Source organism: Hakea prostrata, chromosome 4 (assembly GCF_041222555.1).
Source record: "Hakea prostrata isolate BN-2017 chromosome 4, UWA_Hpros_2, whole genome shotgun sequence".
In the NCBI taxonomy this organism is placed as follows: Eukaryota; Viridiplantae; Streptophyta; class Magnoliopsida; order Proteales; family Proteaceae; genus Hakea; species Hakea prostrata.
In genome coordinates this window covers 25,724,501-25,739,874 of record NC_142603.1, presented here as the reverse complement: position 1 = coordinate 25,739,874, position 15,374 = coordinate 25,724,501, and the positions used below count along the sequence as shown (strand labels likewise).

Here is a 15,374-nt window from a genome sequence, read left to right as displayed (position 1 = left end):
ATTTCGATCCGTTTGATGTCTATTCTTTTAGGACTGCTTCCTAATGATTCTTTAATGCTTGTTTAGGGTTTGTTTGCTAACTTTGGATTTATTCTCTTGTTCGTCCGGAATATTTTCGAATATATTTAAGGTAAGGACAGTTGTTTCCATATTAACATAGATTGCCTGAATACCTTATTCTTGAGCTGTCCCAAATTGCTCCTATAGCCCAATCACTAGCATCACACATGACCTCAAAAGGAATAGACCAATCCGGTGCCAAAATGATTGGTGTGGAGATTAGCTTCTTCTTCAACTCTAAAAATGCTGTCATACATGCTTCATCAAAGCTAAACTGACTCTCCATTTCAAGCAAGCTACACAATGGTTTAGCTATTTGAGAAAAGTCTTTTATGAACCTTCTATAAAATCTAACATGGCCAAGAAAACTTCTGATCCCTTTCACATTTGATGGTGGTGGCAATTTTTCTATTATAACAACCTTGGCTTTATCAACTTCGAAGACCATGTTTGGAAACCTTATGCCCAAGAACAATCCCTTCTTTAACCATAAAATGACATTTTTCCCAGTTGTGGAATAGGTTGGTTTCCTCACATCTCTTTAGAACTTTTGTCAAGTTAGTGAGGCATTCAACATATGTTTCTCCAAAAACTGAAAAATCATCCATAAACACCTCAACAAATTTTTCCACCATATCAGTGAAAATAGCCATCATACACCGTTGAAAAGTGGCAGGGGCATTACATAGACCAAATGGCATTCTTCTAAAGGCAAAGGTGCCATAAGGGCAAGTGAAAGTGGTCTTATGTTGATCTTCAAGAGCAATGGTTATTTGATTGTAACCTGAGTATCCATCTAAGAAGCAATAATACTCTTTTCCAGCCAATCTATCAAGCATTTGATCAATGAAGGGTAGAGGGAAATGATCTTTCCTTGTAGTCTTGTTGAGCTTTCTATAGTCCATACATATTCTCCACCCACTCATTATCCTTGTAGGTATCAGCTTATTGTTATCATTCTCCACAATTGTCATTCCTCCTTTTTGGGAACACATCGTACTGGACTCACCCACTTGCTGTCTAAAATTGGATATACTACCCCAGCATCTAACCATTTAATGATTTCCTTTTTTTTACCACTTCCTTCATGATTGGATTTAGCCTCCTTTGCTACTCCACAGAATTATTACAGCAGTCTTCTAGCAGAATTTTATGCATGCATATTGATGGACTAATTCCTTTGATATCTTATATGGTCCATCCTAATGCTTTGTTGTATTTCTTCAGCACTTTAAATAGCATATCCTCTTGCTCTGTTGTTAACATTGTTGAAATGATAACAAAGAGTATCTTGGCTTCACCCAAATTAGCATACCGAAGGTGTGCTGGAAGATGTTTCAATTCTAACAAAGGTGGCCCTTCAATAGATGGTTTAGGGGATTTAGTGTCAACCTTAGATAATACAAGAGCCTCAAAATGACTCCCTCTCAACGTCTCAGTTGGTCTTACATCTAACCAAGCCATGTATCTACTTCCTTCATCACCTACTTGTGCAATATTTGATGCCAATGAAAGCTCTAATGGATCTTGAATGCTCTTTTTCTCAACTTCTTCTATAACCAACTCTTCAATAACATCTACAATTGAGCATTGCTCTATTTCATCTGAAGATTTCATTGCCTTGAGAACATTGAAAGTGACTTGCTCTCCATTTACCGTCATAGTCAATTCTCCTTTACGCACATCAATCAATATCTTCCAAGTTGCCAAGAAGGGTCTTCCAAGAATGATGGGCACATCTTTATCAGCTTCAAAATCAAGAACAATGAAGTCAGCAGGGAAGATAAACTTATCAACTCTTACCAACACATCTTCAATTTTTCCTTCAAGATGAGCTAAAGATCTATCAGCCAACTAAAGTGTTACTATAGTTGGCCTTGCTTCTCCCACACCAAGCTTCTTGAAGATTGACATTGCCATAAGGTTAATGCTTGCTCCAAGATCACAAAGGGCTCTCCCAATATAATTATCTCCAATAGCACAAGGGATGGTGAAACTTCCAGTATCTTTTAGATTTGGACGAAGCTTGTTCAGCAAGAAGGCACTACTCTCTTGAGTCATGGCCATTGTCTCAAACTCTCCAAATCTCTCTTTTTCTTTGAAAGGATGTCTTTTATGAATTTCACATAATTTGGCATTTTGTTCATGTCACACCCCACCCAGCCGGATCCGGCCATACCCGAATACCCGTGGGGGTGATACACCGCAGGACCTAGGTTCAGTGAAAATTCCATACAACACAGGATATAGCATAATTAAAAGGACAAGAATAAATCAAGTTCAATTATAAAGTTATCAAACTTGATTGATCAAAAGGTTACAGTCATCCATTATCTAAAGTTAATCAAAATGGACATCAAAGTTTGAAGGAAGCATAGTTTGTTGCAGCGGAAATTAAACTAAACTGATTCCCTGATGGAATCCAACCTCATATGAATAGTCTTTGCACGGGCATGAAGCTCCATGCAAGTCTAGATCTTCTTCAGTCACTCCTTCAAGAAAGCCTACCGATGACGAATCCTCCACTTGGAAGGAGTCCTCATAACCTGCAGAATATTCTAATAGAAATAGACATATAAAAAGGAATGAGTTCAACAGAACTCAGTGAGGTCAACTCAACATCTTATCATACATTCGTCCACAAGATTCCTCATCATATCATGCATTCGTACACAAGATTCCACACCACACATATAGCTTGAGTATCGATAATGTAATTAATGATAGTGATATGATGTATGAATGATTATGATATTATGCTCCTAACTCTATCATGAGGTCTCTATGGTAGACACGCATTAAGTTTGTACACCAATCTCCATTGGGCGGTCTCAGTCACTCTCCCTCAACAAGAGACGTCTATTGGGTTCTCCGCGGTTGTTAGGTAAAGTCATGTCAAGCCATGGTTGGGGTATAGGTCACCATTCTCTCACATCACCGTTTGGTATGAGATTGGCGCGTGTCAAGGATAATCCTAGCCCAGTGCAAAGTCATACGGTCTCATACTACATATGGTCCGGCTATCTCCCCTCATGCCTAGTGCCCTTTTGGTTCAATACCTTTCCACCTATGAATGGAATTCTCAACGGGAGGCATTTGTTGGATCCCATTCCTTAACCCAGGGGTCATCCAAATATAATGGACAGGATGCTCTCCATGTCCTCTCACAGATCATTTCACCGGTCTTGAGCGCCCAGGAGCCCTTATCTATTATATGCAACCCTACCTCTGTATGATGATAGTGGGCCTGCTTGATGCTCAGGACCTAGCCACTAACATCACGGGTTAACCGGCTTCAATACCCCTGCCGGAAGGGTATTAGTACTCATGAGGTTACCTAGCCAAACACTTCTAGACACTTAGCATTCATGTACTTAAGTCTAGATGCATACTCAAGTAAGTTCACTAGGGTAATGGGCAAACCCACAACCCTAGTTTGAAACATAAAATAAAAAGAGTAATTTAATTCAACATCATCCATATATCTTCATATCAATAATTTAGAGTTTGAAAATAAAAGAAAACACTCAATCCATTCAATCTCATCCATCTCATACATTCTCATATTGTTTTCAAAGAATATTGAAAATAGAAGTAAAGATATTTGCTTACCTTTCATTCGTGCAAAGTCCCATACATAACACAAGATAATAAATATTAAAGCAAGGCAATATATCAATAATGAAATTATATAATTAAACATGCAAGATAAAGTTGAGTATATTCCTCACCTTTTTAGTTAGCATAGGCTCTCCAAAGTTCTATAAAGTCACACTTATGAGTTGGTGATTATAATCAAAATAAACCTAATCATGTAGGAGGCTCATTAGACATAATCTAAAATTCAATTGGGTTTTAATAAAGTTCCCAAAATCACCCAACAAAAGCCTAATCTACCAACTAGTTTCGAACCCACCTTTCTCAACCTAGTTTCGGCGAAAATCAAATTTCACCATCGATTCGAAGTCGAATCGAAACGAAACTTTGGGAATGTCTAATTGGAAACAATAGGGTCCTAAGTATACCTTAAATTTGATCTAATTCCATCTCAATCAAAAAGCCCCAATTTTGGGATCTCGCGAGTGCTCTCGGTTGGGTCTGAGAGCCAAAATGCAAAATCGTTTGCAACGACTCACACAAACCACTCACAAACAAAAGGGAAACATAAATGAAACTATTTGCAAGCATTCAAAACACCTATCATGTTACAACTACTCAAATCCAACATTTAGCGAAGAACTACTCCCAAAACAAAGCCCAAAGAAGAGGGTTTGATGATTCTTACCTTTCCTAACGTTTCCGCAATGATCCGGATGCCGGCACGTGTCCGAACAGTTAGGAACCTTCCTCTCCCTTGGTTTCTCCTCCTCCTTGAGCCTCAGCCTCATACTAGCAACATAAAATGCGAGTATGAGTGAAAGAAAGCTTCAAAATAGGGTTTTAAAGGGTAAAACCCGATTCTGCCCCGAACTGGGTTGGGGGAGGTCAACCGGCCCGACCGACCGGCCCTGTTTGAGGGGCCAAATGAAGTCCAACTTGGGAGATCTTTGTTGTCACACCCCGCCCGCCGGGTCTCTGTTACCCGCCCGACAACCCGTGGGTGCGATCCGTCACAGGATCCATGGTTTTAGTCTATCAATAATAATAAATACAAATACATGAATCAAGAGCAAGAATAGTACAATAATCAATAAAAAGGTTACCGGAGTCCAAATACTCCAATAAATATCCAAGAATGAACAAAAGAAGGAAGATCAAGAATCAAAAGTAATATCGAGATCAGCGGAAGCAAAATAAGTAATAAATAATCTTCTCTCTGGTTTTCTTTTATAAATCTAAAAACTAGTTTTCTAAATTAGCAAGTAGAGGGGTCCTCTAATCTTTCTTCATACGATCATCAAAATCCTAGCAATCTGCCTCTTTCGGCCATCAATGAGTGCCAAAAATGCACACAAGCATCTTCAGGAGGCTTCATGCTCTGCAAGTCCATGTATCACTGTCTGTCTCACACCAGCTTCATACGAGAAGGCTCTTTCATATGAATCATCTCTAACTTTAGACATTGTGCCACCATCTGTACAATTCATATAATATATACAATGAAAGGAATGAGTTCCAACGAACTCGATGAGAACAGGACAATTCTCATATATATGTCAATACAATCCACGAATGCACACATGAAATGATATGGATGATATGCAGAAATATGAATGCTACTAAGATCTAACTATGCAAGTCTCTAACAGCTGACATGCATTAAGATATACACCAGCCCTCCTCTGGGTAAGTCTCATCACTCTGATCCGGCAAGGACTGGTTACCTCTATAGGGATCCTGGGCAAAGGGGTAAGTCCACACCTGGCTCTCAAAACCGTGGCTGGTGGTTAAGTCAACACTCTCTCACCACGACCATTGGCAATGAGTACTAGGCGCATGTCGGGGTTTCTAATCCAATGCAAGGTCATAATGGTAACATACTATATGGAGTCCAGATACTTCCCCTATGGCACCGACCAACTCGGTTCAGTATCCTTCGCAACCTAGGAGTGAGAACCCTCATGGACTGGCTACCGCTGTTGGACTCCACTCCTTAACCCTATGGTCATCCACATATTATTGGGGCGGATGCTCTCATGACTCCTCACGACACCCGGTCCATTCCTTGGACGTCCATGAGCCCAACCCTAACATATGCAACCCTACCATTACATGACCAATAGTAGACCACTGAGTCTCCGCACGGACTGGTTACCGCTGTTGGATGAAACATAGTCACATCACCATTGTCACGGGTCACCCGGCTTCAATTCCCCTGCCGAAAGGGTAATAGCATGTGGGGTACCTAGCCATGCAATTCTAGACTCCCTAAGTATGTCATCAAGTAATCATGATAATGCTGGAGACATCAGCAGGCATGTGTCCCATTCCACAGCCTTCTGATATCCCAAGCTAAGATATTCCAAAGGAATACCCCTTCCATCACAACTACACTACAATCACTCTTTATCATACCATGAACAGTTGTGCAATATCATGAAAGATGAAGTACATCAAGGAACACCACAAATAGCAAGTGTACAATAAGATTCACATGCTTTATACAATTACAGCAAGTTACATGATCAAAGAATAGTAAATAGAACAACTGAATCATCATGTATATGTAATTGCATATAAATAAGAATGCATGTCCTTACCTGTAATTATGTAAAACTCCTCTAACTTGAATTCCAGAAACTATTATAAGACTTCTACTTGAAATAGAGAACACCTATATAGAGGGTTACAAGAATATATAAGAGTCAAGAGTCAAAACAAATCCAAAATCAAACTTACATAGACACTGGAAACCGGCCGGTCGCTTGAGTCGGTCGCTTAGGTTGAGCGACCGCCACTAGTGACCGCCCCAAAAACAGAGAGTTTCAAATCCGAAACTCAGGCTTCTGATCATCCGTTTTCAATCCGGGTTTCGAGTGATCATGGCCAAAGTCTCGAATCTAACACTCCAAGAGACACTAGGTGATAAGAAACCTAACAAATACCATAAATGGATTACCCAGAAACTCTCCCCTTGATTAGATCCATCCATTAACAAATGCAGGGATTCGTTTCTGGACAGGATCTCATCAAGAACATTGGAAAGGGAGTACAACAAATCAATTGGGTAACCACTAACAAAAAGGAGATGGGTTCATATCAATTAGAGGTTAAAAAGAAGAGAATTGCAGATGGAGATTCATTACCTTAATCAGAATCACCAAGAATAGAAGAGAAAAAGGTTTCATATCATTAACAGCACTTCAGACCTGAATCCCATACGTTTTCACAGCCGCCTAAACGCCCAAAATAGCAATCCCGAACATAATAATGCGTTAATAGGGCGAGGGATGCTATTTATAACGAACAGGGGGCAAAATAGGGCAAAACCCCGAAAACAGACCGGGCGGTCGCTTCAGGCGGTCGCTTGGTTCAATCAACCGCCACTAGCAACCGCCCCCATGTATATTGCTATACAAGGGTGCTTTGCTCATGGGGTTGAAGACCAAGTACAACCTAACCCAAATGAAGACATGGGGGAGATCATAGTCCGAAAAATCAATCTCAATAGGTCAATAATAAAGGGGTTAGGGTTTCATCATAACATATGGCTCATGAAAAGGTTATGATCATGGGAAGAGAGGGAATGATTGTTATCAAGAAAATAACAAGAAATCATAGGAAATCTAGTTTAGGTTAATAGAAACATTACCCATGAGGTTTCCCTCACATGGAAGGTTACAAAAGGTTTCCAGAAAGATCATAAAAGGATTAGGGTTTCAAGGAATTTATTTGGCTAGGGTTAAGATCATGATGATGATCATAGATCTCAAAGAATAGGATGAGATCATGGAATAGATGGTTGCAAGAATGCATCATCTTCTTCCTGATCTCAATCAAGAACAAGAACGAAGAAAGAATAATTAGAAATCTTAATTAGGTTAAACATGGATCATAAAGAAAATATAGTGATCAAGTTTAGGTTAACACAAATATCACCCAAGGGAAAGAGAAACAACGAATCAAGATTCACCCATGGGAAAGAGAAACAAAGAATGCACAATCTGAAAAAGTGTTGGGAAGTTTCCAATAGATAAAAGAACAATAGGGTCTCAGATATGGTTACCTCTCATGAGAGTTGGTTACCTCCCATGAGAGTTACCCATAATTAATTCTCACAAAAACAACCCAAGATAGATAAAGGAATATCTCATTAGTATTTCAAAATAAAGAATGGAATTAGGAAGGGTCTACTAATGAGAGAAAATAAGGTTTTCAATTAAAGTGAAGGGAAAGAAATTCAAATCATACAATTAGGGATTACTAACAAGAATCCGTGTATCCCACGGAAAGACTAGGGAGAATAAAGATTCACCCTTAGGACAAAGAATTTACAATCAAGAAAGGTTTTGGGGAGAGTCCAAAGAATTAATAGAAAATAGAAGGGTTGCCAATTGGTTACCCTCTCATGAAGGTTACCCAAGAATTTCCCCTCAAAATCTCTTCCTTTTTGGTTTCCAATGGTCCAAGGAATAACCCCTCAATCATGAGGACACAAGGGAAGGTCATGGTAATAATATGAGACCTTCCCCACAATCATAAAGATAGGTAGAAAATTAGGGAAAGTATCATTAAGAGCTTTGGTGGAATCAAATTCAAGAATCATCGCCATATGGCTTCAAGAACATAGAGTGAATTGGGGGATTCACTCTAGGGCTAAAAGAATTAAAGAAGAGGTCATTACAGCAGTGTAATACCCATCTCAAAATCAGAATATCATAAGTAGAGAAGAAAGAATGAATTAAAGAAGAAACGAATTGAATACTAACCTTTTAGAAGAGGAACCGATGAAGAAATCAGAACAGATGCTTGAGGATCTTTCTTGGCTTCGAAGGAGAGGTTCTAGGGTTTTTCCCACGTTCTCCAAGGCTTAGAAACAGAATGAGAGTGAAAAACATGGAGTTCCCCCTTTTACATATCACAAAGAGTTCAAGAATTACTAGGATTTCACCAAACTGGCCAAACTGCCCCCGGTGGTTGATTGATTGCCAAAGAGGAAGTTCAAAGGTCGATCCCACACTATCAAGAGGTTTAGAAACATAATGGGAATAGTTTACCACGAAATTAAAAGAAATAAAGCTTTTGAAAACCTTCAAAACAGATATTTACCAAAATGCCATTGCCTGGACAACTTGTTCAAAAATAGGGATTTAATGGGCCTAACTTCAATATTTTTGGATGGGCTTCTTTCAACACATCATACTACTTACCTAGTATGGAGGGAAGTCTTCAAACCAGGTCCAACTAAGCTTTAGGTCCATCAACCAAGTTCTTCTTCACAAATAAATAGTTCAACACCAAATCAAATAAGGTTTCCATAAGGAAACACCATCATCAATATCCATGGGTTTTGGGTCAAACACCATATCCTCTACTGAGATGGCCCACAAAGACATCTTCCTCATTTTGGGACATTGGATCAATTCTAAGGGAAAGGTCTGACATGGCTTCCTAAGATTTTCAAAGATAGTAAAACTGAAATCACGGTCAAACTTCAAAGTCAACATTAAACAAACCCGACTTCACCCAAAACAGATCGGGTCTTCGGGCTAGATTTGGGCTGGGTGTCACATTTGTCTTGTTGAAAAGGTCTTTCGACGCTCTTCGTTTTGATACCTTATTCGCGTCAATCGGATTCTCCATCACCGATCTATGGCCATTCCAAGATCACCCTTGTTACACCATCATGATTAATCTTCTCTCTTCAATTAAACTTTAGGAGAGTTGATGAGTCATCACAAGGGTCATCCACCAACATTGGTTCCATTTCCAACCCTTCGGGCTCCACTTGAATGGCCCACATTTGCCGTCAACTCGAGGCCCGGTTTTCTCGGTTTCAAAGCCACGGGTTAAAGGGGTAGAAATCCGGGGGATTTCACAGTTCAAGTGCTTCTACCAATGGTATATTGATGTGAAGTTGCTTCAGAACATCCAAGAATTTCTTGAATTGATGGCCTTGCTACTGCTTATGAAATCTTTGAGGAAAAGGGGTGATTTATAACTTAGTTTTTCCTGGAGAACTTTGTTGCAATGGTGCTGTAGTCGTGGGTTCAGCACACTGTTTTGCAGAATCAGATTGTTCCTTTTGAACAGCAATTGTGTTTTCCTTCTCCCCTTCTTCTTGGATAGAAATAGGTTCTTTCTGTTGACTAGACTTTGAATGAGGTGGCTCTAGAGGTTTTCCACTCCTTAATGAAATAACTTTGCAATGCTCTTTGCCTTCACGGCTAGGATTTTCTGTATCACTTGGCAATGATCCTTGAGGTCTATTACTTAAAGCACTAGCCAGCTGTCTTAGTTGATTCTCCAGATTCATCAATGAAGATGCTTGACTCTGATTAATTGCATCATTCTTTGCCATATACTCCTTCAATAGAAGCTCTATTGATGAAGAGGGTTCCATAGGCTGAATCTTCACTTGCTATTGAGCACTTGGAAGCTGATGCGGTCGGGTTGGGATGGAAGATGGGCCTACATTCTGTCCTTGAGCATTCCAAGAGAAGTTAGGGTGCTGCCTCCAACCAAGATTATAGGTGTTGGAATAGGGGTTATTGGCCTTGTTGAAATTTCCAACATAGTAGGCAGATTCTGGATTAGATGGATAGCTATCAAAGAAATGCTCCCCATCACAATTTGTACAAGAGACTAGTTGTATTTTGTTGTGTTTGTACAACAGCAGCAAGGTTCACTGATTTTAACACGCTAGTTAAGGAGGAAACTTGTTGTCACATCCTCCCACCGGTACCCTAACCGGCATACCCGGAGTGTGATCCACCCCTAAAGATCAAGTTTAGGCGATCATATCCATTTGCCATAACATAATCAAGCAGACAAATCATTGTATTCTATGTTATAATAAAATTCAAAAAGATCTCGTACTAATATCGTCAACAGATACCAATCACATTAAGTTGCGATATACTCCCACTATGCGGGTATCATCTGTACCTCTGCTTACTATGGTAGTGTCTACAAATCTATCCCTTTTCTGGCTCTTCTTCATCTTTGTCTTCATCTTTTCACCTTGCTCTTCCTTATTGGACTATCTCGTATTCCACTGCTCTCCGATTGTCGGTTTTAGCCCAGATCATAAATGCGGTTTCACCATTGCTTGGTATGCCCTTTATTCTAACTCTCTTGCTGGTCTCTTTGGCGCTGCTTTAAGTCTGCCCGTCTTCTTTGGGAGGTCTCAATCTCTCATCATCGGTTGGTTGGTCCGGCATCCCTCGGGACATTCCATGGTGGGTTTGTCCCGCTCTCTCCTCCCTTGGTCTTCGCTTCGTCCTGCTCAGTCTTCTACTTAGTTATTCGTCGGTCCGATCTCCATTCCTCGTCCCCGCGATCCTTTCCGTTCCTTCACACTGGTCCTCTGTCCCGACTCGGACTCATCCCCTTTGTCATCCACTTGGTGGAGCTCTCCGTCCTCTCATGGGTTGGTTACCGGTCTTGGCCCGTGCCCAGTCTATCCATATGCACCCTCCATTGGCCCCCCTGTGTTCTGTCCTCTCCGGGTTGGTTCCGGTCTTGGTGCCCTGTCCCCTTGCTCCCGGGTCGTTCGGTCTCAATCCCCTCCTTGGTTCGGACTTCTGCCCCTCTAGCGTCCTAGTTGTCATCCACGTTTGGGGTGTCCGAGGGCTCTCGGCATCCCATTATTCCCGTGTGTCCAGGCGGTGTCAAAAGACACCTCTCCTTTCCAAACCATACTTAAGCATACACATGCATCAATTCATATCATCACATATATGGTAACTTCATATATGGAAAGAAATCAATAATTACAATCACTTTGTATATAATTGATAAGTAAATCATACATGAGTCAATTCAATATGAATAAGTAATGCTACTGATATCAAGATAGTACCACAGTAGTATAACATTATAAGAATCTAATTAAAGAAATAAATTAACAAGATTCAAATATAGAAACTAAGATATGCAATTTATGTTGTTAAAGAAGTAACCATCCTTACCTTTTATAACTCGAAAGGAATCCTAAGAAATCAAGTAAGATCTTGGCAAACTTGAGAAGAAGGTCCTAAACAAGTGTATACAACATATTAGGAAAGATCCCTACAGAAAAGATACCAAAATATCCAACACGGACCAGTTCGGAGTTGTCTGTACTCATTGGTCGGTGGATTGGTCTCTTTCTCGGTCGACCAATGAGTCACCAATAGAGACAATGACCTTCAAAATCGAGTTTTAAGAATAAAAAACCGAATTTGGTGGTTCAAAAGGGTACCAAACAAGGGGGAAACTACTATGACAGTATCCTAGTATATAGAGGACTTCAAAACACTAATCAAATTAAGTCTTCAAGTTACAAATTAGGACACAAAAGTTACCATAGTTAGATCAATCATGGTTCTTAAAGAATTCATAGTAACAATCATGGACAAGAACGATAGGATGATGGATCATTGATTGTGATAAAGAAATCATGAAAAGCATGCATAGATCTTCAAGAAAAATAGATCTAAGACTAAGAACATGAATCTAAATAAGGAAACAAAACTTACCATAAATTTATTAGTCATGGTTCTTGGAAAAAGCATGGTATGATCAAGAAGAAAGAACTAGAGATTGATAGGTTACAACTCTTGTAAAGAAAACACAGCGATTGACTACTAATATGATCAATAAACAGATCTAAGAAGATCAGAATTTGAATCAAAAGATGAACAAAGACAAGATCATGATTTAGATCATGATTTAGATCATGATTCCTTCAAAAGCTTGCATTGATCATGATTAAGATCATTGCATTAGCCATTAATCCCTAGGAAGATCTGAGGGTGAGTGAGAGTGTTTGCCGAGATCAGCATCTTCTCTACTGCTCAGCCCAAAAAGGATAGAAAAACAGAGATGGAGAAGAAGAGAGAGTGTAGACATACCTTTGATGCAAGAGGAAGAAGATTACTTGAGTTCGTGCAGGGATCAACCAAGGATGCAAGGAAATTGATTGAATGGAGTTCTAACTCGTTCCGAGGCTTAGGAGGCAGAGGAGACAACTAATCCCGAGATTGGACTTAAATAGAGCAAGAAAGACCTAAATCTGAAACAGATCTCATTGGTCGTTGGATTGGTCTCTGGGTCACCAATCACTCGACCAATGGAGCCGGTATGTTGCCTTTTTGTCATAACTTCTTCGTTTGAGTCCGATTGATCCAATTCGAGGAACTTCACCAACATACTAAGACTATCTAGCATGATTGGGCATCATCCATGGTCCAAAAATAGTACTTTATTACTTGGGAACATGAGTTTCTAAATTGGAAACAACATGGTTCTCATAGAAACCCGACCATGGATTCAAGGGAAGAATTAGAGAGAACAAGGCTTCTCTCTAATGGAATATCAAGAACATATTAGAGGCAAGAATAACTAAATAGAAAATCAAAAGAATACTAATCCTAGAATGAGAGGAATCAAAAATAGAAACTTAGTAGAATGCTTATATCAATGGTCAACATAGAAGGCTAAAATGGCTAGAAAGAAAGGGGAATTGATTCAAGGAGATGAAACACATTGGAACAGCAGCAAAGGCTAAGATCAAGCATGATAAACATTAATTAGAATAGAAGCTACAGTAGAATGGTCATGCTGTCCAAAACTCAACCAAAATCGGTGAAGAATTGAGGAGATTCACCATGTGGTTTCAAGGAATGCATAGGTGTTGGGGGTTCATCCGACATAAGGAGATTAGAGAATAGGTAGTTAGGTAGTGTAACACCTTCTCCACAATCAAAACATCAAGATAGAATAGTAAGAAGAAGAAAAGAGAGAATAAGGAGATAGAACATTGAAATCAAGGTCCAACTTCAAGGTGTAACATTAAACTAACCTTTCTTCACCCGAAACAGATAGGGTGTCCTAACAAGGTTTGGGCTGGATTTCACACTTGTGCAGTTAAGGTTGTCATTGCATCCAACTCATAAATCCCTGCTACTCTCTTATTTACAGCAGCTCTCTCAACAAGCCATTGATAGTTGTTATTGGCCATTCTCTCCAAAATCTCATAAGTTTCATTGTAAGACTTTGCCAATATAGCCCCATTTGCTGATGCATCCACTATGGACCGAGTTTTTCCATTTAAACCATTGTAGAAAGTCTCTATTTGAATCCAATGAGGAATTCTATGGTGAGGACATTTACACAAGAGCTTCTTAAATCTTTCTCATGCCTCATGCAAAGATTCACTATACAGTTGTTGAAAACTAGTGATATCATTCCTGAGCTTGGCATTCTTTGTTGGAGGGAAGGACTTCATCAAGAACTTCTCTACTAAATCATTCCATGTGGCTACGGACTATGGAGGTAAAGAGTTCAACCATGCTCTGGCCCTATCCCGCAATGAGTAAGGGAATAGCTTCAATCTCAAAGCTTCTTCAGTTCCTCCAGGTATCATGAAAGAATCACTTACTTCCACAAAGAGTCTAAGATGGAGATGAGGATCTTTTGTTGGCATCCCACTGAACTGTCCTACAGTTTGAAGCATTTGGAGCATCACAGGCTTAAGTTAAAAATGTAATACTTGGATTTTTGGCCTTACTATACTTGGATTTAGCTCATGCAACATTGGGACAGCATATGCTCTAATGGCCCTATCTCTATCATCACCCTCAGCTGCCATACTATTCTCATTATTATTCACTCCATTTATCACTGCTTCAGCCATTGTTTGAACCTCTGCTAAACCTCGTTGCTCCTTTCTTCTAGCTCGAAATGTCCTTTCGATTTCAAAGTCAAAGGGTATCAACTCTTGATCAGGCTACAGATTCATACAAGGGTAAAAGCACCTAGGAATAAAAGAAAACTAATATCAAAGTAAAGAAATTACTTCTACACCAATTATCAATGACAAAAATCCCTGGCAACGGCGCCAAAAAGTTGCTTGTATCTAAAGATGCTACGCAAGTGCACGAATCGAAATCAAGTAGTAAATAATATGTAGAGTATCGATCCCATGGAGAATTTTATCTTTAACTTTCAATGTAAAAGTAAAACTGATTTAAACAAGAGTAACAAGATTGATTTGTGATTGATGAACTAAATAAACAAATGACAGGTAATTAAACTTGAGAACCTAAATGGAAAATATGCAATAGAAGGACCTTTAATGAATGATATGAGTGTTGGAAATCAATTTCCCCTCCCCTGAATTTATAATGTAGATACTATAGCAATACTACAGCACAAAATATATCAAAACCCTGGAACGAAATGACATAATGGCATTTTCCAATCCACATATGCATTAGCATCCTAATTCAAAATCCTCATTTTCCTATGGAGAAATGAAATGAGAATGCAACTTATACCCAATTCCAATCATGGTAACGTGAGGTAAGTGAGTAATTCCTACCCAACCTACTAATTAGTTAAAACCAAATGAAGGTTAAACTAACCCACACCATTCAGCAATCATCTAGACTTAGTTAACTTTCCAGTTAACTAAAATCATAGCATTCATTCATGGATGATCAATCAATAAATGAAATTAATCAATAACTAACATGTTGAATTCATTGATAATGAACTGTACTGCAGTAAAACTAAAGAACACTGGATAATTACAACTCAAAATATAGGTTCAGGTACTATTACCATCCCAACATAGTGAGAACTTAGCTCATATCATAATTCAAAAGCACAGAAATACATATAATCATCAACATCATTCAGCTAGAGTATAAGAAAATAGAATTATA

General features: G+C 39.2%; 1 non-coding gene across 1 annotated transcript; it reads left to right on the top strand.

Annotated features, from left to right (window-relative positions):
* The first annotated feature begins 13,796 nt into the window (after positions 1-13,796).
* Positions 13,797-13,903, top strand: LOC149018600 (small nucleolar RNA R71). The gene has a single exon (XR_016173211.1). It is a non-coding gene; the product is annotated as a small nucleolar RNA R71 (small nucleolar RNA).
* The last annotated feature ends 1,471 nt before the right edge of the window (positions 13,904-15,374 follow it).